Source organism: Taudactylus pleione, unplaced genomic scaffold, assembly GCF_031769625.1.
Source record: "Taudactylus pleione unplaced genomic scaffold, aTauple2 ptg000083l, whole genome shotgun sequence".
Lineage (NCBI taxonomy): Eukaryota > Metazoa > Chordata > Amphibia > Anura > Myobatrachidae > Taudactylus > Taudactylus pleione.
The window spans coordinates 5,801,768-5,826,333 of record NW_028284485.1 but is presented as its reverse complement, the minus strand read 5'-3'; positions in this window follow the sequence as shown (position 1 = coordinate 5,826,333).

Genomic DNA, 24,566 nt, shown 5'->3' with positions numbered 1-24,566 from the left:
AAATCTGTTCACTATAAACATCACCCGGGGAGAGAGGAAAGTGTTTGTATAACACAGTAGAAGTCGCCATTTACATAAATATACAATTCTAAATTATTACAAGTGGCATAAAATGTAATGCATTAATTCCATAACAATGTTTCTGGAATTAGTGACTACTATTCTCCGATAAGCTGGGATAAATATGTATAATTTGTATAAACTCTTTTTGAAGGAAATGTTAAGCAAGAAAAGAAACCATGTACAATTACATTATAAGCAGAAAGATTACATTTAATTATATATGCATTTGAACAGTTATCGTGTAAGCCATATTGCATAGTGCAAAATAGGATAAGCATATTGCAAGACATTTTTGATGTAATGATCCTCTGAAATATTTTCTGTATTTATGCTATCTTGTCCTCATTTACATTCATTTAATAAGGCTAAGGCAGTTCTTTCCACACTTGTCAAGTATCCAGTGTTATCAAAAACAAAAAAAGGGAAACGTGGCAGTGTGATTAATGATCACGATTAACTTCCTGCAGATTGTAGTTTTATGCCCCTGTGATTCTCCTGTCATTATCCAGCCCAGGCAACAGCATTCCTAGAGACAGACATGCAGCTTTATAACACAAATCCTCTAGCTTATTATTATTTAATTAAGGGAAGCTGATACCATAAAGAATTCTAATAGCAAGGCATACAACAGTTCAAGAGATTGATTTTGAACTATAAAGTATTGCATAAAGTGGCTCTACAGTATATCATATGTAATGTTTTGCTTGTCTAATGCTCACAAGCTAACATATTTCCTAACTCCTAGTTATTTTGACATGTTTTTAATAGTGTACAAACAATGAAATAATAAAGATACATCGTCCCCATTAATAACTTTCAGTTATAAGACAATTTAAGTAGCATTAAATATTTGCTATTGCAGATTGTTAAATACAGTAGGCTACACTGGTCAACTGATTTATGAAGACCTAATTAAATCAACCCAACTTATTTAACTGGATACCATATAAATTAATTTTGTCAGATAGGCCATAACACTCCTGTGGTAACAGTATAAAATTATGGGAGAAATTACACTTTATACTAAAGCAGTCAAGCTCCTACAGTAAGATTAATCATTTTCTGACTGTTATAGTTTTGATGTCACATGGTGAAGAGCTCTCACTGTTAGTCAAGCAGCAAATGTTATCCTTCATGGATAGTAGTTTCCTGGTTCCTAAAGTATCCATCTGACACCAAGCTAAACATTACAGATTAAGGGGTCTATTTATCAAGCAGTGAAAGTGTGGAGAAGTTGACCAGTGGAGAAGTTGCCCATAGCAACCAATCAGCTTTGAAGTAGCATTTATCAAGTAAAGTCTATAAAATAATAGATAGGAGCTGATTGGTTGCTATGGGCAACTTCTCCACTAGTCCACTTCTGCACACTTTTCACTGCTTGATAAATAGACCCCTCAGTCAATAATCCATTTTTCCTTTGGCCAATTTGCAAATCTGAAGTAAAACAAACCTTTTCACTGAAATATACCTGCAATGTTGACATTATTCTCTAATTTAATAGATTTAATAAAAAAAATGTAAATGTAGTTAGTTTTTATTACATACAATGTATACCAGAGACCCAGTTTTTGTAATACTGATATCACTGTATTGTTAATAAAGTTTCAATATACAGTATAGATCCATCTTGATTTAACAGCTGGAATTGCAGTAGATAGTGAAATTACTAATGAAAAATGACTTTTTCCCATAGCAATATTACCTTAAGTTATTTGATTGTTTACCTATGTAATTGTATTCCTTTTCATAAGGATTACCACAATGTTTTTGCAAGGGATTCCTCTGACCTATGCTCATCCAAAACCATTTTTGTGACAATAGCTTTGGCCACAATTAACAGACAGCTTTCTATGAATGATGGAGATAAGACAATAAGGCTCTTATCCATGAATGATATAGATTTAGGGTAAATATTCAATCTCCTTGACTGTATGAGTGTTCAGGGACTGAAGAATATGAATAATCATTTTGCAAATAGGATACTGCGAATTAATAGAGTACTGTAGCTAATGTATTTGCTGTTATATTGGGGGCTGCTTCAGAGTTGGGACAAAGCAAAAAAAGGCAATTTTGCATCTTGCAAAACCATGTTGCACTATAGGTGAGGTGAATTTAAAATATGCAGATGGGGTGGGATGTGTCCAAACTCAAATTTAAATTGCAGTGTAAAAATAAAGCTGTGCAGCATTTGTGGGCTACAGGCAAAAGCAGCCAGTATTTACCCTGCATGTAAAAAATAAATAAATGTTTTGACCTCTTGCATTTTTTTTATATCCCTCCCACCTCAGGAAAAGCCCCTTTGTGTTTGGTACACATAGTCTTCCTGTCAACCAAATTATTTCATTAACACAATACAGCTCAATTTCATTAAAGTTTAGATAACTTAGTTTTGGGAGTTTTTTTCAAAAGTACATCTGGGATAACAAACTTGAGTCATAAGTGTTACATTATTTAGTACAGACTCTTCTTTCTAGTAAATGAAAAATTCCAAAAATTTTTAATTATTCATAATTCTATGTAATGTTGTGGTTTAAATATTGTGAATAAATATTTACACATAGCAGCAATAATGATGATGGTGATTGTTCTATTAACAACCAGTTGGAATTTCAGATTTGAATCATAAAGTTAAATATTTCTCTGCAGGTCAAACCTTTGTAGTTGTCAGTCATTGAATTGTTTGGTAGAAACTAATACAGTGTAGATGTAGCGTACCCATTCAGGGCATTCCAATTGAATTGGTGGGTTTGAAATCCCAGTGGGATTGTACCATTTTTCCAGTAAAACTGCCACCATCCCAACAAGAAATAATACCACACTTTGGGAATTATTTATTTAGTACAAGTTATTTATATAGTGCACAGATTCCACATTGCTTTTATAGAGTATATTTGGCCTTTGACATCAGTCCCTGTCCCTCAAATTTATAACTAGAGATATGCGTGGACCCCATGTGTTAGTTTTGGGTTTGTATTTGGAACTCCCATTATTTTAGATCTGGATTGGTTTTGTCAAAACCTCACCTCCGTGTTTTCTTTTCATGTTTTGGTTTTGGATCTGGATTTTTTCTTAAAACATAAAAAAACAGCTAAAATCACATAAAATTGGCCTTTTTTTGTTCCTACAGTATTAATAATCTCAATAACATTTATTTCCACTCATTTCCAGACAATTTTGACCACCTCACAGCTCAGAATATTAATTTTTTTAATACTTATAGGGCCAAAAGGTTGCATCCAGCTTGCTGGCTCAAAACTGATTGATATAATTATTATTACAGTTGAGGACTGTGCAAATATGATTGTTGGAATACCATTGAGGATTGAAGAATTGATAGTTGATACTAGTTGGTGCAGCCCCTGGCTGTAAAATTGATAATAAATAAATTAAAAAACAATTCATTGGTGCAGCCCGGGCTGAATAATAAATAATAAAAATAAATTCATTGGTGCAACCCCTGGCTGTAAAATGGATAATAAATTAATTAAAAAACAATTAACTGGTCCAGCCCCAGGTTGAATAATTCATAATAATTGAATTAAAAAAGTAAAAAACAATTCATTTGGTGCAGCCCCGGGCTGAATAATTAATAATAATTTATTAAAAACAGTAAAAAACAATTCATTGGGTGCAGCTCCTGGCTGAATAATTAATAAAAGAAATTCATTGGTGCAACCCCTGGCTGTAAAATTGATAATAAATTAATTTAAAAACAAATCATTGGTTCCTAAACCAACCATAACATGAATTTAAAATGTCAGGCAGCAATGTCCCAATCAGCACATAATGGAAAGGTAAAAGGTGCAAGATGGAACAGTCCTTGGGCCCTCCCACCTATCCTTATGTTGTTTACAAAACAGGACATTCACAGTTTAACAAACCAATCATTTCTTCGACAAGGACTGCCAATTGTGGCTAAAATGATTGGTCTGTTTGGACTTCCATAAAACAAGCTGCCAATGTGATATGGACATGGAAATGAAAATTATCCCATACACAAACTGGTTTTACATTACTAGTTGATGTCGTCCTCGTCCTCATCATCCCCATCAATGTGTACATCCTCTTCTTCACACAATATTAATTTGTCCCCGCTGGAATCCACCACAGGCACCTCTGTAATTTTTTTATGTAATTCTTAGTAGAGGTCTTCCTCATGGAATTTGTAATTCATTTTAATGAACATCATCTTTACCACATTTTGAGGAAGTACCTTCCTACACCGATCACTGACAAGGTTGCCAGCTGCACAGAAAACTCTTTTGGTGTACACACTGGAGGGTGGGCAACTTAAGTAATGCAAAGCCAGTTTGTGTATGTGCCTCCAAATTCCCTCCTTTCCTGCCTGCCATGCCTATTAGGATGTTATCTCTGAAATAGTCCTCCACCTTTCTGTGAATGGAGACTGTATCACACATAGTCATGGTAGAAGACATGTCACTAGTAGGCAGTTCTCTCATACCCGACCAGATGTCCATTTTTGGCAACTGATCTGCATGACCAGCAGGCATTATATAAGGAAAATTGAGTCTTTTCCTGGCAGCTGCAGAAACTGAAGGAGGACATTATGGCATTGCACGTGCGGCTGCAGCTCACAATTTTTTTACCAACATCTCTTAGCACAGTTTTAGATTTCGGTCTGTTGGAAAAAAAACTCACAAGGTAGGACTTAAAACTAGGATACAGAATGGTTGCCAAAATATATTTTTCAGATTTCAATAGATTGACGACTCTTGGATCCTGGTAAAGTGAATCAAGGGCTTGATCCACCAGTCCGACATACTTTGCGCAATTGCGCTGTTTCACCTCCTCGTTGAGTTTCTCCAGCTGTTTTTGCAAAAGTGTGATGAGGGGAATGACCTGACTCAAGCTGGCAGTGTCTGAACTAACTTCACGTGTGGTAAGTTCAAAGGGTTTGAGAACCTTGCACAACATGGAAATTATTTTCCACTGCACTTGAGTAAGGTGTATTCAACTTCCAACGGCCTATGTCATATGCCGTTGTATAGCCCTGGATAGCCTTTTGTGTTCCTCCATCCGCTGAAGCATATAGAGGGTAGAATTCTACTGAGTTACTACTTCTTACTTCAGTTGATAGCAGGGCAAATTTAATAGTACCTGCTGGTCATGAAATTCTTGACAAGCGGTTGCCGAATGTCTAAAATGTCTGGATATTTTGCGCACGACAGAGAGCATCTCCTGCATCCTCCTGTAATTTTTTTAAAATGTTGCACCACCAAATTAATTGTGTGAGCAAAACATGGGATATGTTGGAATTCACCCACATGTAATGCTCTCACAATATTGATGGCATTGTCTGAAATCACAAATCCCAAGGAGAGTCCAAGTGGGTAAGCCATTTAGCAGTGATTTCCCTGAGTTTTTCTAAGAGATTCTCAGCGGTATGCCTCTTAGTGAAACCAGTTATACAAAGAGTAGCCTGCCTCTGTATAAGCTGTCTTTTGGTAGATGTTGCTACTGCTGTTGTAGGCAATACACCTACCCAGTGGGCTGTCACAGTCATGTAATCCTTAGTTTGACCTGTCCCACTTGTCCACATATCAGTGGTAAAGAGGACAGTCGGTACAACAGCATTTTTGAGCACATTAATAAGGGTTTTTTTAATGTCCTTGTACAGACTTGGAATTGCTGTTGTAGCAAAATGGAATCTAGAAGGGATCTAGTAGCGATGACACAGGACCTCAATTAACTGTTGAAAACCCACTGCATTAATGACAGATACTGGATGCACATCTAATACCAGCATAGCTGTTATGGTGTCAGTAATCCACTGTGCAAATGCATGATTGCTGTCATACTTGTTTGCCCTTGCAAACGATTATTTGACAGTTAACTGTTTTTTGGAGGATACACTACAAGTAGTCTTCCTCCTGGTCCCCTTCTGGGATGAAGATCCACTGACAGCAAAAGGAGCAGCAGCAGGCATAGTCATCAAGGATCCTTCTGAGGAATCACAGATTGGAGAGGAGTCAATGATGCTTCAAATAACAACATTGGATGCAGCATGATTCCTGATGATGAATGAAGATGTTGATGATGCAGGTATTGGTGTTAGAGATCAAAGGTGCTTGGATTCCACAGAGAGGGAGCAGGTAGGTGACACTGGACTTGTTACATTTTGAGTTTTGGAACTTGGCACCAAACACTTTGATATTTGATGAATGTGCTCCAAGTGACATAACAAGGAGGAGGTTCCTAGGTGGATTAGGTCCCTCCCTCACTTTTGATTGGCAATGGTCACATGTGGCTTCACAACTGTTGCCTGGATCAGGGTGGAAATAATTCCACACGTGAGAAGTGGATTTTTTTTGTCTTTTGTCAAGGCATGACAACAATGGGCTTTGGCTTTTTCAATCCATGGGCAACAGCTGTTGCCTTACGTTCACAAATGACATCCTCGGCATCAACATCCATATCACTGACATCTTCATCAACAACATCCTCATCATCCTTAGCACCTTCAACTACCAAAATATCCACCTCCACCATGTGCAATTCCACAGAGGCATCCTCGATGACTATGTCTGCAAGATGCTGACTGCCCTTCCCCACATTTATAGAGGGCACACAAATGTTGGAACTTGGAGGATCCTCCAGTACACTAGTATTTAGGTCTGGCTCACATATGGCAACTGCAGACACACTTGCACTCTCCTCAGGGATTTGATTTTGCTTTCTCAGGGCACAAAGTTGTTTTTTCCAAAGGGCTATCAGAAGAATCAGCAGTCTTCCAAAATAAATGACAAGGCCTTATCCTTTCCTTGCCACTTCGTGTAGTGAAGGGCATATTGACAATTTTTTGTTTATCTAAAGGCAAATTTCCTTTACATTTTTTTCTTAACTTAAGTATAAGTAGCTTTACCATATCGATGGCGTGACTTAAGCCCTGGTGTATGGGCCTTCATAGAGGATGAGGAAGTTGATGGCCTTGTACTGCTGGTGCCAGCTACAACATGTGGTTCTTGTCATGTGACAGTCCTCCATATTTTCTGCAGTCTTGAAGCAGTGTCACAAGCACCAATAGTGTAGCCAAGGTGCGGTTACACAATTCACACACGTGCAGTCGTGCATACACAGAATTTTTTTTATGCTCAAGAACTTGGGCCCAGAGCAGTGACTGATCACGACTGGAGTGGGGCAGCACTAGGTCATAACTTGCATTGCTGGCTGGATACATGCACAAACACAGACAGTAAAAGATAAAAAAAAGACAATTGATTTTAATTTTTTTTATGCTCAAGAACTTGGGCCCAGAGCAGCGATTGATCACAACTGGAGTGGGGCAGCACTAGGTTGCAACTTGCGTTGCTGGCTGGATAAACGCACACACGGACAGTTAAAGTTAAAGATAAAAAAAGACAATTTATTTTATTTTTTAATGCTCCAGAACACGGGCCCAGAGCAGCGATTGATCACGACTGAAGTCAGGCAGCACTACATTGCAACTTGCGTTGCTGGCTGGATCTTGTGATGTTAAGCCTAACACACATACACACACAGAGAAAAATATTACACTAAAAGACACTTTTATATTATTATTTTTTTTTTACAAAACATATATATATACATATATATATATATATATATATATATATATACACAGTATATATATATTTTTGGGAGTCCAGAACTTGGGCCCAGATGGTTGCAGCACCATCCCAGATGTATTCAGCACCAGATGGACACAGCAGACAGCAGAGCACCAGCCCAGAATGGACCAGCCTGCAGCACCAGCCCAGGACACAGCAGGTAGCAGAGACCAGCCCTGATTGGATCAGCACTCAACAGCATCAGCCCAGAATGGATCAGCAGTGCACCAGCCCAGGACACAGGACACAGCAGACAGCACAGCACCACTCTCCCAGCCCTACATTACTCACCCTCCCTGTTCAGTCTCCACAGCCAGAGTGAAATGGTGTCTGCCGTATGGTCCCTGTATACTACATTGATCATAGAGATGTAAGCTCGTGAACTGCGAGATTTCTGACTTTATGGTTTTACCTCGGTTTTGAGTTCCAAATCAGACGGGAAACTCTGAGCCTGCTTGGATCTGACTCGGATCTGCAAAATTCAGTTGGGTTCTGTTCTCTGAGAACCAAACCCGCTCATCCCTACTTATAATGTACCACATGTACATGCACAAACATACAAATTAGGGCTATTTTTTGTGTGTGGGGGAGGCAATTAACCTACCAGTGTATTTTTTGGATTGTGGGAAGAAACTGTAGCTCTCGGAGAAAACCCATACAAGAACTTGGAAAATATACAAACTCCCATGACCTCAGTGCTGTGTGGCAGTAACATTAACTTTTACACCATCTGTGCTGCTCTAGAATATAAATCACCATTGAAACTCTGTCAATGTTTAGGCCCATTAAAATTATACAAACCAAAGATTTACTAGACAGTAGTATTATAATCTGTTGTAAACCTGCCACAGTTCCACCAAAATAAGTGACCCACTTCTGACAGGTGGATTGGTCAAAAGCACTGAACAGATAGGTGCAGGCATTTATATGTAAAAAATGTGAAAAAAAAATCACAAAAATAAAAAAATTACATGAGGTTTCACTCAAGATTGCTAACAAGCCTAGGCTTGGACATCCCTCACCATGATTCCTTTTAGTTTGCAGCAGGGCTGAGCATGCTACTGTAGGTGGGTTTGGCCTGTGAAAAAAATATGTGGGCCCCTTCAAAGGTATACACAGTCTTACTGCCATTAGCACTAGAGCTCATCCCGCACATGTGTAGCAGTGGTTGTGGGATAATAGGGTCAAAAATAGATTCCAATAAGCTGTGTTCAAAAAAAAAAGCTTCCCTGTACTTGGAGAACCACAAGTGTCAGCTTGTCCAGGTATTATGTTTTGCTGGCACCTTTAGTGCACCAGTGAGAAATTTTAATACATTTAAAACAACAATTTAATGTTAAAAAATCTTTAAAAAAAACTTTAAAAAATAAAAATACCTCTACATCATTCATAAACTAGCCATGTTTTATTGAAACGCCTTAGAAATCCAGGATCCTCTTCTATAAATTTAAGGGTTAATTATAGAAAAAAGCAAGAAATCATAAATTACACTGGGCTGCTAGTAGTTGCCAACACTAATAAAGATAGAACAGCATTTCTTTGTAAGCATAGAGTTTTCTTACTGTCATTTTATTCTATTTATTTATGCAGTATATTTACAGTGTAACCTAGTTACCTCAGTCCACTTGCTGCTTTTGCCCCCCCTCTGTCTGCTGCTCCACACTTCCCCCCACTGTGTCCCACCCCACCCCTTACTCTCTCATGCCCCCTCCCAACCAAGTACATATATATATATATATATATATATATATATATATACATGCATATATATATATATATATATTTGCAAAAGAGGTGGCAGCAAAACCTCAAATTTATTTGAACAATGCAACATCTGAGTTCACTATGAAAAGATCCATTATAATTTTTTATTATCAAATAGGTTATAGATAGTGTATTTATAAGGTGAAATTTGAGTCCAGTTAGCACGAATTACCATTACTTTGATGTCATAATTTTTATTTTAACCACAGGTGAAATAATGAAAACACACATTACTTAAAAATACAGACAAACCTGATAACAGAACAAAAAAAATTAAGAAAATGAGGCAAAACAAAGCAGGTTTAATATTAATATTAGTGAAGGCCCATGGTGCTGAAAGACGTTGTTAAGCAACAGAGTGGTTATAAAAATCATAAAAGCTTACCAAGACATGCATGCTGAAACAATACTGTAATTGATGCATCTTAGCACCAATTCTGCCTGAGCAATCAGGCAATATAAAAGTATAACCATTGTAGCCAGACAGACAATAGTACACCATTTAAACTGGTGCAGCAGGCAGATACAAATAACTTTATTCAACACTTGTACAGAAATTTCATACTTTAGTATCGCCACCCTTCCGTTTATGGCTTGGTGGTGGGAAGGGGTATGAGATGCAGACTTCCTTGTTGATTTTACAGCAAGGCAACTATTGACATTTTCTGAAGCAGATTAGAAATTCCCTGGCATTTTTCAAGGCACTGCATTATGTAAGTGCCCTTATCCAAGGGATTTCTGACCAGTATTGGCAAAATCAGTTTGAAGAGTTGCTGAGTTCTCCTCCGTCCACACTATGAACCATTTCACGACACTATGCTACATTGCAAAAGCATTTTGATGACTTGCAGGTGCAGTCCAGTGTTATTAAATTGTTGCCCTCCTACCGCACATCTCATGTGACATTTTACCTAAGGACTGACTTTCTTCTTGTAGGCTGCTATCCTTAGCGCAATATCAAGAGATGTTTTTTTTTATATATTCCATCGGTCCTACAGTATTTCTCTCATCATCATCAATTCTTTGTGGCAATATCTCTAACTCATGATTGTTTATGTTGTCATACCCCACAGGCAGATTTGCCTACTGTGTTTTGGCCTGCCCTCTCCTTAGATGCTTCTGGCTTTTGATCTGACAATTCTCGTGTAATTACTTTGTAAATTATATAACTTTTCTGCTGAATGGGACATATTTTGGATGATTTCAAATGACTAGAAAGTCTGTAAAGGTTGAAGAAAAATGCTTTTGACCAATAGCACAGCTGTGAGTAAATCAATCTCACAAACCTAGATTTCACCCCCTTTAACTTTTGCAAGACAAAATTAGTCCATTGTCACAACTCATGTATAAATAATAGATGCTAACCCATACTTAAAGATTGATGAGATCCAGTACTGAGGTGTGGAGACTAATGTGCCAGCAGTATTCATCAGGGAACCACGCAAGGAGGTTTGGACTCATAGGTTGCGATCACATTAGACTTAGTTCCCTAGTACAGGTGCTCGTGTTCTTGGATTGAGCAGAATATAATAGAGACATATTCATAGTCGACAAGCGGGGTCAGAACAAAATGGGCAAAAAGGTACCAAGGAGAAGACAATATCAGGTCACAGAAAATAGCCAAAGTCAAAAACCAGAATACGAGTGCAGTACCAGAGAGAAGACAGAATCAGGTCTTGAACAAGCTGAGGTCAGGAATGAGTAGGCAGTACTCACAGGGACTGCTGGAGAACGGTTTGAGAGCCCTAATGCCCAGGGACACCCTTATATTATGAGGAGTTAATTTCTTGCACCAAACATGATGCCACATTTGGCATTCATGTCCCTTTAAATTACATTTAGGTTGGTGCACTCACCCCCAGGGGAAGCTGCAACTGCCTGCATACAGCTGCCAGAAGGAGAGAGAGATGCCAGTACACTGGCAGTGGGAGCCGGGGACTGCCTGCCCACTGCCCTTCACCAACCCAGAACCCCAGCACTGCCTGATCTGATAAGTGAGAGCAGGTTCGGCCATGCTATGACATCCATATGTTTTATATGGACTGGTTGGAAACTTCATTAGATAAAGAAAGATTAATGCTAAGGTTCTTGGGAAAGTTACATAACTACTCTTGAGTGCAATTTCCAAATATGAATCAGAGATTCTCTCAAGCATACTTTATGGTATGAACAACATCTGCTGACCAATTATCATCCCATATTACTGGATGTTTAAACTATGATTGACTTGTCATCAGGTAGTTGGTATCTCTACATGTCTCCCCTGCTTATACCCTTGTAATATTTTATCTAAGTTCTCTTCTGACTTGTTACAGTAGATGGAAAAATGTATACAAAATGTAGCCAAAAAAAGATAAAGTGTAATCCTGGATTGTCCAGTGTGTTTAAAGCAGTCCAATAGTCATGGTGTCCAGTAGCAATCAGCAATACAGACCCCTGGTATCCTGGTGTGAAATACAGTAACAATTGTAGCTCTTATGCATGAAAATACCAGTTCTAGTATTTAAATCTTATTTTGTCAATAAATGTATGTTGCCAGAGGAACTACATTGGCAATGAGGATCAATATTATATAGAAACCAGTATAAAGCTACTTACACACCATACAATTATTAAGTCAATTTGTGAATAATTGGGTAGTCAGCCTGATTTATTGTATAGTGTCACTTATTGTATAGCGTTTCACCGATAAAATGGTAAGAAAACATCCACAAATGCATTCCTTTGATTAACTGATCTGTAGGTCAAGAACTAAAGTCTCTGCCTCAAGTTCCCAATATGGAGCAGTGTGTGTATATATTTTCAATAATCTTCCCATGTTTCCTTTGTTTTCCTGTCACTATGTCAACATCTTTGTGAATGGACCCAAAATCAGTGTGGTGTGGTGAAAAATCGCTAGCTTCTACGGAAAAATTGTATAATGTGTAGCACAGATATTGGGGCAGGCAATTTGCTGAAAAATCACCCCGTTTCTTGTCCAGATCAAAAAATTTTTACAGTGTATAACTAGCTTATGCCTGTATAAATGTCATGTCAGAAAATGGCTAAATCAGTGTGAAATATAAGGGCATTAACACAAAATTAGCAACACCTCATTGAAATGAATACTTGAGGTTAAACAAAATCATTTAACTGTACCGCATGATCAGAAATGTGGTTAAAAAAACATGTCAAAATGTATTTAATATATAATCAAGTCTATTAACTGTAAACATGAATATTATACAAATAAGGCATATATAAGAATACTAATCAACCAATGTGTATTAAGTGATAACAATCAGCTAGCTATGACCAAAAATTATATTGTGGTTAAATACAGTTTACATATCAAAAAATATGGTAACATGGTAAAGAACAAATTATGCAAAGCAAAAACTGGAAACCACATCATAAAGATAAATCAGGAATTTTAGAAAAACATGAGTAATTAAGTAGCTAATTCAACAAAACTATCTGGATACTGTCAAACAAACATATTTTCAATCTCTTATCTCTGCTCAATCTTTGATCCACAAGCAACTTTTTAATAAATTGAAATAATTTTTCACCCCTCCCCCACCAAACGCACTGGCTATTATAAGTGCCTAATAGTTTGCTTCCTACTTTAAGGACAAGATTAGTAATATCTGGAAATTAAATAATATGCTCTTCCTCAGCCAGCAACCTGCTAAGTTCCTTCCCTTTACCTTTGGACTGCTTCTTTTCATTTTATCCTACAAATAAAGATGACAAATCTACTCTCTTATAATTGTTTTACTCTATCACCTCTTCTCTTGATTCTGTGGGGTTTATTTACTAAGTGACATGTTTACGACTATTAATCTCTTCCCCATATACCCTTCTTCCCTTTGTCGATTGTCTTCTCTGTACTGTTTATATTAAGCATGTGTTCATAGACTTAGACAAATTTACAACACTGCTGGATTTATGTAAAATTATATCATTTTATTATATTTTGTGTAAACACTATTTTTGAAAACTCAATAAATACAATTTTTTTAAAAAATAAAATCAATTGTTCTTTTTAATATCGGGCTTAAACACAAACAGAAGTGTTGGTTTTACAACCTGACACTTTGTAAATAAGCCTCTATATCCTAACAAATCAGTAGACCTGTTGTTACTGGTATTCATTTAAACCTTAACTAAAATCTGTAATTGCTCACTGGGCTAAACTTACTGAAACAAAAGTATGGTATTTTGATAATTTTTCCATCAGATTAGCAATCTGTCCATTTACTAAAGGCAAATCCAACAGAAAAATTACCAAATGGCAGACAGTAGAACACTTTCTAACATCAGATCAACTATTGATTATTTCACACTGTCTGTATAGTGGCAGTAGACTTGCTAAGCATTGGGTTGAAAAATGATCAAAACAACCATAAAACAATGGAAAACCCACATAAACAATAGACCTACCTGTGGGAGGTGATTTTGTGTGAAGCCTTTCAAAGACCATTATGATCTGTGCAGGCTTCATTTGCTGAAGATATTTATGAGTAGTTAAAAGTAAAAAAAAGTAAGCTCCCCGCAATCCATAATCAGCCCTGGACCTCGGAGCCTAGGCTGGTATTGGAAAATGGCTTGGATTTCTCTGCATTTTCTAATAACCAGCACTAGGCCTAACCAGCCAAAATGCTGACATTATTGCAGGGGGACATAAAGTGTGGGTTCCCCAGCCATAATGGCAACCAGCCACAAACTGGTCAGTCCAGGACTGGAATCCCTAAGGAAGTTAGGACCCACCCCCAAAAATGGGGTCCCTTTCTCCAAGGAAAACCAGCCCTTGGATGAGGGTGTAGAGGTGTTAGTAATGTAAAAGGTAAATAATATTGTTTTTTACAGGTGGTCTACAGGTTCCAGCAAGCCTGCCCTGGCTTTATGGCACTTGTCAAACCACAAGTGCCCGCATGCCTGGACATTAAGGGCTCATTTGCACCTGTAGTGCACCTAGGACAGGACACAGAATTAAGAAATATTTTATTTAATAAACACCCCCACACATCCCTCATTCATCAATGTATTATTTATTATTATTTATTATTACCATTTTCACATCATTTTTGGGCTACACCTTCTCTGTGTAATGCCTTGCCTCACATAATAATACTTTCTTCTAGTCTCCAAACTTACAAGCATTCTCTGAAAACTAGCTACTTCAGGCAAGCTTAACAAAATTCTGAAACACCCATGTAATCTCCATTAGTTATTCTACTAATTACAGATGTGTCCTCATACAACTAGTGCCTTTACACCATGTGGCAAAAGATTCTTGGTGCAACTGAGGATGCTCTGACACATTGGCATAGCATAGTTTTTCACAAAATTTTGCATCTTAGTTGCATCGTAGCTGCCGCCAAAGCCACTCACAGACTAGAAATGCTAGGTTGCAACTTCTCTCACAAAACAATTTGCACAACCTACTGTATGAACAAAGTTACAGCCTATGAACAAACCTGAACAGCTTGTTGGCTTCATTATACACCAACCAATGGGGTGCTGCCACAGCATCTGGCAGAAAGGATCAGGACTTCTTAGCTGCAGCTAAAACTGTATCAGCTTTTACTGTGGGTTCCACTATCTTGACAAGGTTATATTGTCAGTGAGTGATTATTTGTTACCTGAGTGAATGCCAGATACTCTTTGTGGAAACATCCTATATAAAGCTGCTGCTATATAAAACATATAATTGACAGATTCCTCTGCATTATTGGATTGAAGGTGATTGTCTTATATCTGTAAGCTCTGACATTTAGTACCCTTTACTACAAGTGAAATCATTTGGTGGTTTAAAGTTTTATGACTGTTCGGAAGCACTCCATTTAAAGGATGACCTTCTCATCCCAATGTGGTACATTTAATGTTAGCCAACTGCATTACCATAGGAACTCCATCTTTCATATGATTTCTCATCCAACTCCCCATTTTTTGGATTACTATTATTGGTTTTATCCATGGAAGGTGATTATTTTGCATTTGAATTATATAGTCTGCATATTTGCATATGTTCTATATATTATATATGTATATTTTATTATTTATAACATATATAGTTATACTTCAAATCAGTATAGCTTGTGATCTGTTTTACATTGATTATTAAATCTTTACAATTATTCATCTGATTGTCACCCAATCAATGAGAGTTCCCAGAATAAAGGCACAGTAGAAGGAAGGTGAGGAGCAGCTTTTTCTTTCAGGGCTGCCCCAAATACACCACCTACAGAAGTTTCCCATAGTAGAGCCTAGAGGCTACTGATGAGAGTGCTGCAAAAAGAGAATAGGACAGAGGTACCTGTGGTGAGTAAAAAGTACTATAATAAATATAAGTGGATAACTTAAAATAGTTCAGAACAATACCTGCTGCTGTCCCACTAATCAGAAAAGAATAGGATCTCACCACATAAATCCCAAATAACAATTACTAAACAAAAGCTCCTGCAGGTGAGATGGTGCTGGTATTTCAAATGAAATTAGTAAAATAATACTTAGACTTATATGGTGGTTCAACAGGACTCCCCCGATGTAGCATCAACTCAAAGGAGGATACATCCAGTTATCTTGAAAAAACATAAAACATGTATATTTCCTCCACCATACATCAATAACAAGAGTATAAATATGATCACTACCACTTATATAAAATATATAATATTGCTCATAAAGGTTTCTTTTTAGATTCTTCCAAGTAATGTTCTTTAAACAATTTTACATGGGTAGAGTCTTTAAACTTCATAGAAAGGTATCTTTAGAAAGGGTATATATACTTGTCCAGTCCCCAAAATACCACCTTGATCAGTATGTGGATCCTGATAAGTGTTGTCAGTGGCTTCCAGATATCCACAGACAGCACAATCATACAGCTTGCCCGGCAGTAATGAGTCTTTAAAACAAACAAATGGTCCCATCACCAATGCGTTTCAATCTATGTGTGAGATCTTTTTCATGATAACTGGATGTATTCTCCTGTGAATTGGTGCTACACCAAGGGAGTCCTGTTGAACCACCATATAAGTCTAAGTATTATTTTACTAATTTGAAACACCAGTGCCATCTCACCTTCAGGAGCTTTTGTTTAGTACCTGTGGTGACCTAAGGTTTGTGGTAAATGGGATTCCATTGTGTTCAAAAAGGCACCCACCAGGGAAGGACTTAACATGCCTTTAGCTGGGGCTTGTTCACAAAGCTTGATGTTCCTAAAACTGGCCAGGTAGTAAGTAGTGTCAGACTGCCAATCAATGTTCATAAGCATGATTGATATGCTTGATTTCCAATTAATGTGGACAAGAGCAGTAGCCAATAGGGCAGGTTGGAAGTTGATTAATGCACTATATGGGCATTCAAGTAGTGCAATGTCATGATAAGGGGTGTACACAATTTCAGTATAATTTTCTCATGAGTTCAGACTTACATTATCATACCCCAGAAGATAGCCAATGTACTATAATAGGATAATGAGAAGATAGACACACTATTTATCCACCCACATAGTGAAATATCATGACAGGGGGCATGTGCATCCTGTATGAAATGATTAATCTATGTGTAGACTATTGTTCTGATGATTAAAGCCTTTCTCTTTTAAATGACAGGTAGCTGCTCAGTACAGATTCAGGTTACATAAAACTATTGAAATATTTTCATGACTTGACATAAGCAGCATGAGAGTTTATGTTATAAAATTAATATATCCACTGGGATCAGACTTTGTGATTCAAAACAATGTTTAAATGTGGCTACATTGTTAGCTGGGTATTTTTCAGGTGGCCAAAGGTAGCCTCCAAACAGTGGGCCTGATTCAGACTCGCTCACGAGCGCTATGCGCTTGCAAGTGGGTCGATGGTGGCCTAGTGCACATGTGCTTGACAGCCGGCTCCATCATGCGCATGCACGAGAACCGGATAGCGACAAGCAAACCATCGCTCTGGGTCTCGTACCAAAGGGGGCGTGCTGTCGATGGTCTTGACCATCGCGACCATCTTCCTGGTCGCATGCTATAGCTGTGGGTGGTCACCCACAGCTATGTGAGTGGCCAGGAGGCCACTCTAAAAAACAAGAAGGCTGGCCCTGATTCAGAGCGAGTGCTCTGTCAGAGCGTCCAGCTCTGAATCAGGGCCAGTGTCCTAATACATTTATTTAAGTGTCAGTGGCACGATACATACAATGAATACATAAAAATAGAGCAAATTTCCCAGGCAAAAACACAGGTGTGAATCAGGATGGGCTTAAGAAGCAGCATAGCCAGCATGGAAATGCATGAACAATGCTTCATGTCATGCCCATTAACACAACACAAAAGCAGAAAGATAGACATAGTAATAAAAATAAGCACATACTTAGGACAGTATTCAATTTGGCTGTGAAAAGCCATTTTTGACGATAATTTATCGCTGATGACATCATTTTCGCCTATTTTAATTATCCCCATATTCCTTTATAAAGACTTTTCGCCGGTGCGAAAAGTCTTTGTTAAAAAATGGGGATAACTTTTTACCATGTTTTACATGGTGAAAAAAAGTGAGGAATTGGGGTTTAGGGGTTCAGGCTTAAAAAAATTATCCTGCACCCATAGGAATGGCCCCTAAAATTAATGTGTGTCAAAAGAAGTTTAAAAGAAAAATCAGGACACCCCAAAAAATTTACTTGAATTTTGGAGTAAGAAAAAATATATGGGGGACAAAATCCTAAAGTAGCAAAATAGATTCCACAGGGGTCCCATTGTAAGCGGCAGGTGTTTTCTTCATTGTGTGTAGTAGCTGCATATGCATTTTTGAAGACTTTTTAAAAACAACTTTAGGGACTTAAAAATATGTTTGCACCCATTTTCATGTACCCCGAGTTTGATGGAAATATATATTTTTTAAATAATCGAAGTGCTATTCTTCACCCCTTCTTCTTAAGCCGCATTTATGCATCTGTCACAGCTATTACAAACCCCAACTTCCTTCAGCAGGCAAAAATGGGGGTAACCATAGTGATCCGCCATGTATAGACATCTTTAGGGGGGTCCCAGGAACAAATGCCAAAAAATCATGATTTTTTGCGATACCTTTCCGCCGGTTCCCATTTTCGCTGATTCCTAATTGAATACGGGGATAAAGCGGGCATGCGCCCAATACTTTATCGGGCACATGGGATATCTTAATTGTGTGACATACAGTGACATTCAGAAGAATTGTGTGCTTCCAATTTTATGGAAACAGTTTGAAGAAGGCCTTCCCTGATTTAGCATAACAATGTACCCATGCAAGTCCATCAAAAAATAGGTTGCCAAGCTTAGTGTATTTACAGCATCCTAACCCCAAATGCATTAAACACCATTGGGCTGAATTGAAATGATGACGGTGAGCCAAGCCTTACTGCTTAACAACAGAGTTCAGTTTTACTATACTCTTGCAGCTCTTGTGTTCCCAGAAGAGTGGGGACTGTTATAGCTGAAAATAGGGTTCAACTTCATATTGATACCCATGTGCTTGGAATGACATGATCATCAAGCACATACTGTATGCATGTAATGATGTTTTTAATTCCACATATTTTTGGCCACACAATACATGATACATGAGAGTTGCTATATTTTTGTTACAAACTTGTTTTACTGTTTAGTATTTATTCAAGACATTTACAGTTTACATGCTTTTATATATGTATACTCAGCTTTTTTTCCTTGTTTTATAAACGAGGTTTATTCACTTGTAATGATAATTACAGATGTTATACATGTAATTTGCAAAATGTGAAAGTACAGCTTTCACATGGCATACATTTTTCACAGCAATTAGCACCAGCAAGAGATCAATAAAATCACCTATGTTTGTACATACAATTCTTAATGATAAACAAGTAAACAAAGTAGACATGCAGCAAAAATACTGCTTGCCAAAAAACAATTAGAATAACTAAAGAAATATAAAAATAGCGAATAGCTAAAATTTGAGTAACATTTTTAATGTATCTCTACACAAACTGTAAATATAACACTATCTTTAATATGGTTAAATAAAAACATTGATTATATACTTGTGGCATGTGCTCTCTAGATATAATGGGTTTTGGCATTATCAGCTGCTGGACCTACATAGGGTACCCCATCCCTATTACTAGAAATCAAAATGAAAATTGGGAGGTCTGCGCTATTTGTAGATAGAATGTGTATGTTGGTATTTCTCTTTGTGAATAGGATAGGAAATTGTTACCGCCACAAAAATATGTATACATTTTCTATTTTTATTGCTGAATAAGTACTTTTTCTTAGGAGTCACTCTGCTCCCGTTCTGATCATGGGCCAGGTTATATTGGATGTGTTTTTAAAAATTAATGTCAATACTCTGACCGGGATTTGTGAGTTTGTGAAGTGGATGTTACCCTGAATGGGTGTTAAGGAAAGCAGTCAATTCCCTAATCAGGTGTAGTCTTTACAGGGTTAAGTGTAGTGTGTACGTGCCATCTACTGATAGGATCAGTGGTGGTGGTGTCTGGGGGGGTTGCTGTGTCTGGTGGAGTGGCTTCCTGTGTCTGCCAGGTGCACAACTTACCCAATGTAGTGCTCACCTCCTGGTAAGCAATGTATAATATGCCTATGGGGTCTATGTACTAAGCAGTGATAAGAGACAGAGTAAAAAGTGATAAGTCAGTGATAAGGTGCTAGCCAGTCAGCTCCCAAATGTCATTTTTCAAACAGCCTGTGAGATGGCAGTTGGGAGCTGATTGGCTGGCACCTTATCACTTACTGTACTTATAACTTTTCACTCGGTCTCTTGTTACTGCTTAGTACATAGACCCCTATGACATTTAGATACTTACTGGATTTAATGTTTATTCAGAACTGATATAAAGTATGTTTTTAGTAGCTTTCTGGTGTACAAAGCCAAAGTTCCTTCCAAGATCATCTGTTGCAAACTAAGATGTTCATTATACTTCACGCTCAGGGACAATTTTGAGCCACCCAGGACACTTTCTTTGTGTCACTCCTTACACCTATCTATCTAATACAGCTTTTCCACCTAAGTCCAGGGTCTGACCCAAGATTTGGAACACAGTTCCAAAATAGGTCAGACACAGGACATACCCCTTTTCCACTGTGGTGCCAATCTGAGTTATTCCCAGATTGGCACCATTCACACTGCACACCAGTGCAGTGGAACACTTCTCCCGGTGCTTGGGAGTCCTCATGCCATAAACGGAACAGGGGTCGGATGATCCCGGTTACCCATTTACACTGCATGGTTTCACAGGTCATTCCTGTGTTAAACCCTGCAAGATAACTGGGTTGGATTGCAAGGTCACTTGACCCAGGAATCCAACCCTTGCCACTTTTACACCTAGCAGCAACCCGGGATAACCCTGCAATAAATGGGATTTAGCTGTGGTGTAAAAGTGGTATAATAGGTAGGTTCACAATACCCCAACCCATTTATATAATATATGAGACCATTTTATTGTACATACAATGACATGGAACTAAAGAATTAGCAATATACAAATAAAAACAGAAAAATAGTGCTGCACAAAAGCACAGCAGGGTGAAGCTTACATGACCTTTCCTCATAATTGAAATAATCACTAAATTGTTATAGCAGTGACTGAAACATTTAGGACATCTACAGTATGCTGTACTCATTTGGAAATAAATTAGAACTTCCAATTCAGGTCTGATTTGGCCACATCTATACAACCCCAGTGCTGCATAAATATTCTTTTAAAAGTAGTCCTTAACATCATCAGTACACATTTGTTCAAGCCCAATCTTTGATGCAGGAGATGCACTCACTCCTGAATATCCTGCAATTCCATCAATGCACCAACAGAATACTTATCCTACAAGTGAAGGAAACAGTATGAAATACTGACAGTCAGTATCCTGGCTATCAGGATCCCATCACCGGGATCCCAACAGGGTGAACATAATGACACTTGTTGGTCAGTATGCTAACCCTAAGCCTACCCAAACCCTAACTCACCATCTTTGCTGCCTAACCCTAACCTCCCCCACTAGTGCCTGAACCTAACCTTCCCTTCCCAGTACCCTAAACCTAACCCTCCCCCCTTAGTGCCTAATTCCAACCCTCCCCCTAGTTCCTAACCCTAACAACTAAACCTAACCCTTCCCCCAATCCAGTTACTTACCTTCAGCATCCCGGCAGTCTGGATGCCGGCACCGGGATTCTGGCTGCCATCATATTCTGGTGCCGGTATTGTAAGTGTCGGCATCCCAACTGCCAGGATGCCGAATGCATACCCATGTTAAAACCAGTTTGTTGTCCAGTAGCACCCACAAGTGGAGATGCATGAACTCAGAATCACCAGTAATTGCTCTGTTTCTTATGTGAATGCATGCCGTCTGCTAAATACTGTAAGATCCATACACAGCAGTGATGTGCGGTGTGGTAAATGGCTGGGGAGGCAAAAGCTAGTATCAGAGCCAGATTTACAAATACATATATGAAACCCAGGGTTCAAGTGGGCATTATACAAAAGTGCAGCAGTATATAGTGCTGGAAATTTGGTGAGTTTTGATCAGAGATAAGTGGAAAAGGTGTCTCACCTACCATCACTTTTTACTCCAGAGTTTTTACTATAAAAATGATTAGAATAATACAAAGAATATATTTTTAATACAATAAAACTATTGAAAGGCCCTGCCCCACCTGACTGCACCTCACTGATATACACATATAATTGTGTAAAACTCTGAATGAGACTTGTAAAATACAACTGAGGCTGATTCCAGTAATCAGAACTGCTTTTAATGTCAATTCTCATTCTTCTTCCTTGAGTTACTGTATGATTGTTTTTAGTCTATTTTACAAAAATAATTTGAAGTGAATCAACAATTTATTTTTAGCAGTTAATTCTGTACCTGCAATATCACCTACAAATCCCCCATTGAAAAATAACAGATGCTTCACATTACAGAGCCATACAAAAATACAAAACCTCCTCCTTAATAAGATCTCTATGGAGCAAATTTGTGGAAACAATGTGACTATTTTTCTTTAGTCTTTGACAGCTTATTTTTGCATGTTTTCTACACTTGCACCTGCTGGATATTACTGAGTACCACATGTACTGTATGATGTATGGAGTGGTAATCATCAATTTTGCACTTGGCATTGCTTTGGTGTCATTTTCTCTCTCTCTCTCCATGCTGATGACCTTTCCATTTCTCTTTTAATGTTACAGAACCCTGTAAAAGATAAGAACCCCACATGGCTTCTTGGTTGTGTGAATATCTTGGGACATTGTCATCAGTAGCCATTTACTGAGTAGCCTGCTTTTGCACCTGATTGCTACTAAGCACTGTTAGCATGCACTTTCATCTGCCCTATACGTTCAGAAATATGAATAATAGGTGTATTTTAACTTATGTCCAATTATGCACAGCTCACAGCTGATTGAATATTCAATCACTGAACTTTGCCTTCATGAAAATGTCCTATTACTGTACAATACAATTTCACAATCTTCAGTAATATGTGTTAATGTTATTGAAATACCCCAAAAAAGAAAAAGTATACTATATTGGATCACTCATAGGTACCAAAGAATTAAGTATCAATTAAAAATGTATCTTTGTTAATTCTATATTTTAAAAAAAATCTGCCCATATTATATCTAAAGGCATAATATCCAATGAAACAAAAATTGTAAAAATAGGAAACAAGTTTATGAAGAAAAATAAAAACATGAGATTTATCAGATCCCAAAAAATATTTCTCTCTATGCTTTATGAGACTTATATGGAGACGTACATAAACCCGATTATTACATATATCTTTGATGTTTTTAGATCTGCGCATGTGCAGAAGATGCACTGTGCATGTGCAGATCTGAGGCTCTCATGTTGCTAGCAGTGCCCCTTTGGCTTGGTGGCATTAGGAAATGGTGGTGGGATGGCGACAGACAGCATTACAGAAAAAGGCAGCATGTTGGCCATGTTTTCTGGGCATGCTGAAGCTAGTGGCTGTTGTCCTAAGATGCAGATTGACTAGCTTCAGCAGAGTTAATTTTCACGGCCATCCTCAGTAACCTGAGAGTTACTGAGATGGCCAATGTTCACGCTGACGCAGCAGCGGATCAGAAAATCTGGCATCAGGTGTCTATATACATAAGACACCTACTGTGGAATTAGTACACTATGGACCTCATTCAGACCCACTCGCAAGTGCCTATGCACTCACAAGGGGGTTGATGGTTAGGCCCTGCGCACACGCAGTGGCCGCAGTGCACGTGCGCAAGCCCCGGAGTGAATGACAAATTCACCGACTTCTGGGGCTTGCTACAAAAGGGGTGGCTGTCGATGTTGATCGACAGCTCGCCCTATTTTGTAGGCGGGGAGGGGGGGTGGCTGGACAAATGGAGGCATTCCTGAAGGCAGCCCCCACTGACATCAGCAGTGATGTCAGTAGGTAGCTTCCTGCTCTGTTAGAGCAGTAAGCTACCTGGGGCTTGCGGGAGACAAGACCCGACCCCAAGGGTCTCATCGCAAGCCCCGATGGTCACAATGGTCTCGACCATTGCGACCATCACCTGGTCACTCGCTAAAGCTGTGGGTGGTCACCCACAGCTTAGCGAGCGGCCAGGAGGCCGGATTTTAAAGAAGAAGCGGCCGCCCTCATTCAGAGTGAGCATTTTGTGAGCAGCTCTGAATGAGCTATTATGTACAAAGATGCAATAGCTTTGTGATCTGCGTCCATCTCTGAATCAGGCCCTATGTTGCAAAAAGTTAATTCCAGATATCTTAATGTTATATATATTAGCTTTTCTACTTCAATAAGGTACATTTAATTAGAACAGTGATATGTTCACAAGACATGTGCAAATTTGTTTCTGTGGAAACTGACCACAACCAAACTGAGGGATTCCAAGTCACACCAAGCCAGGGCTTGGGTCTTCCCACCATGTTCAGATCCCAAAACAAGGCAAAATGTAATCTTTTTGGCATTGGATCTCGCATGTTTTGGATTGCAAATTAAAGTCTCTCCCTCATGTTCAGGCACCATTCTGCATAGGAGATCAGAAAAAGAGGGTGTGAGAGTAGGCTGCATCACTGTGAGGCACTAAAAACATTATGAGAAGAAGATTGGAGCACTGTGTTAAAAAAACCTTCATGGGCACTTTACC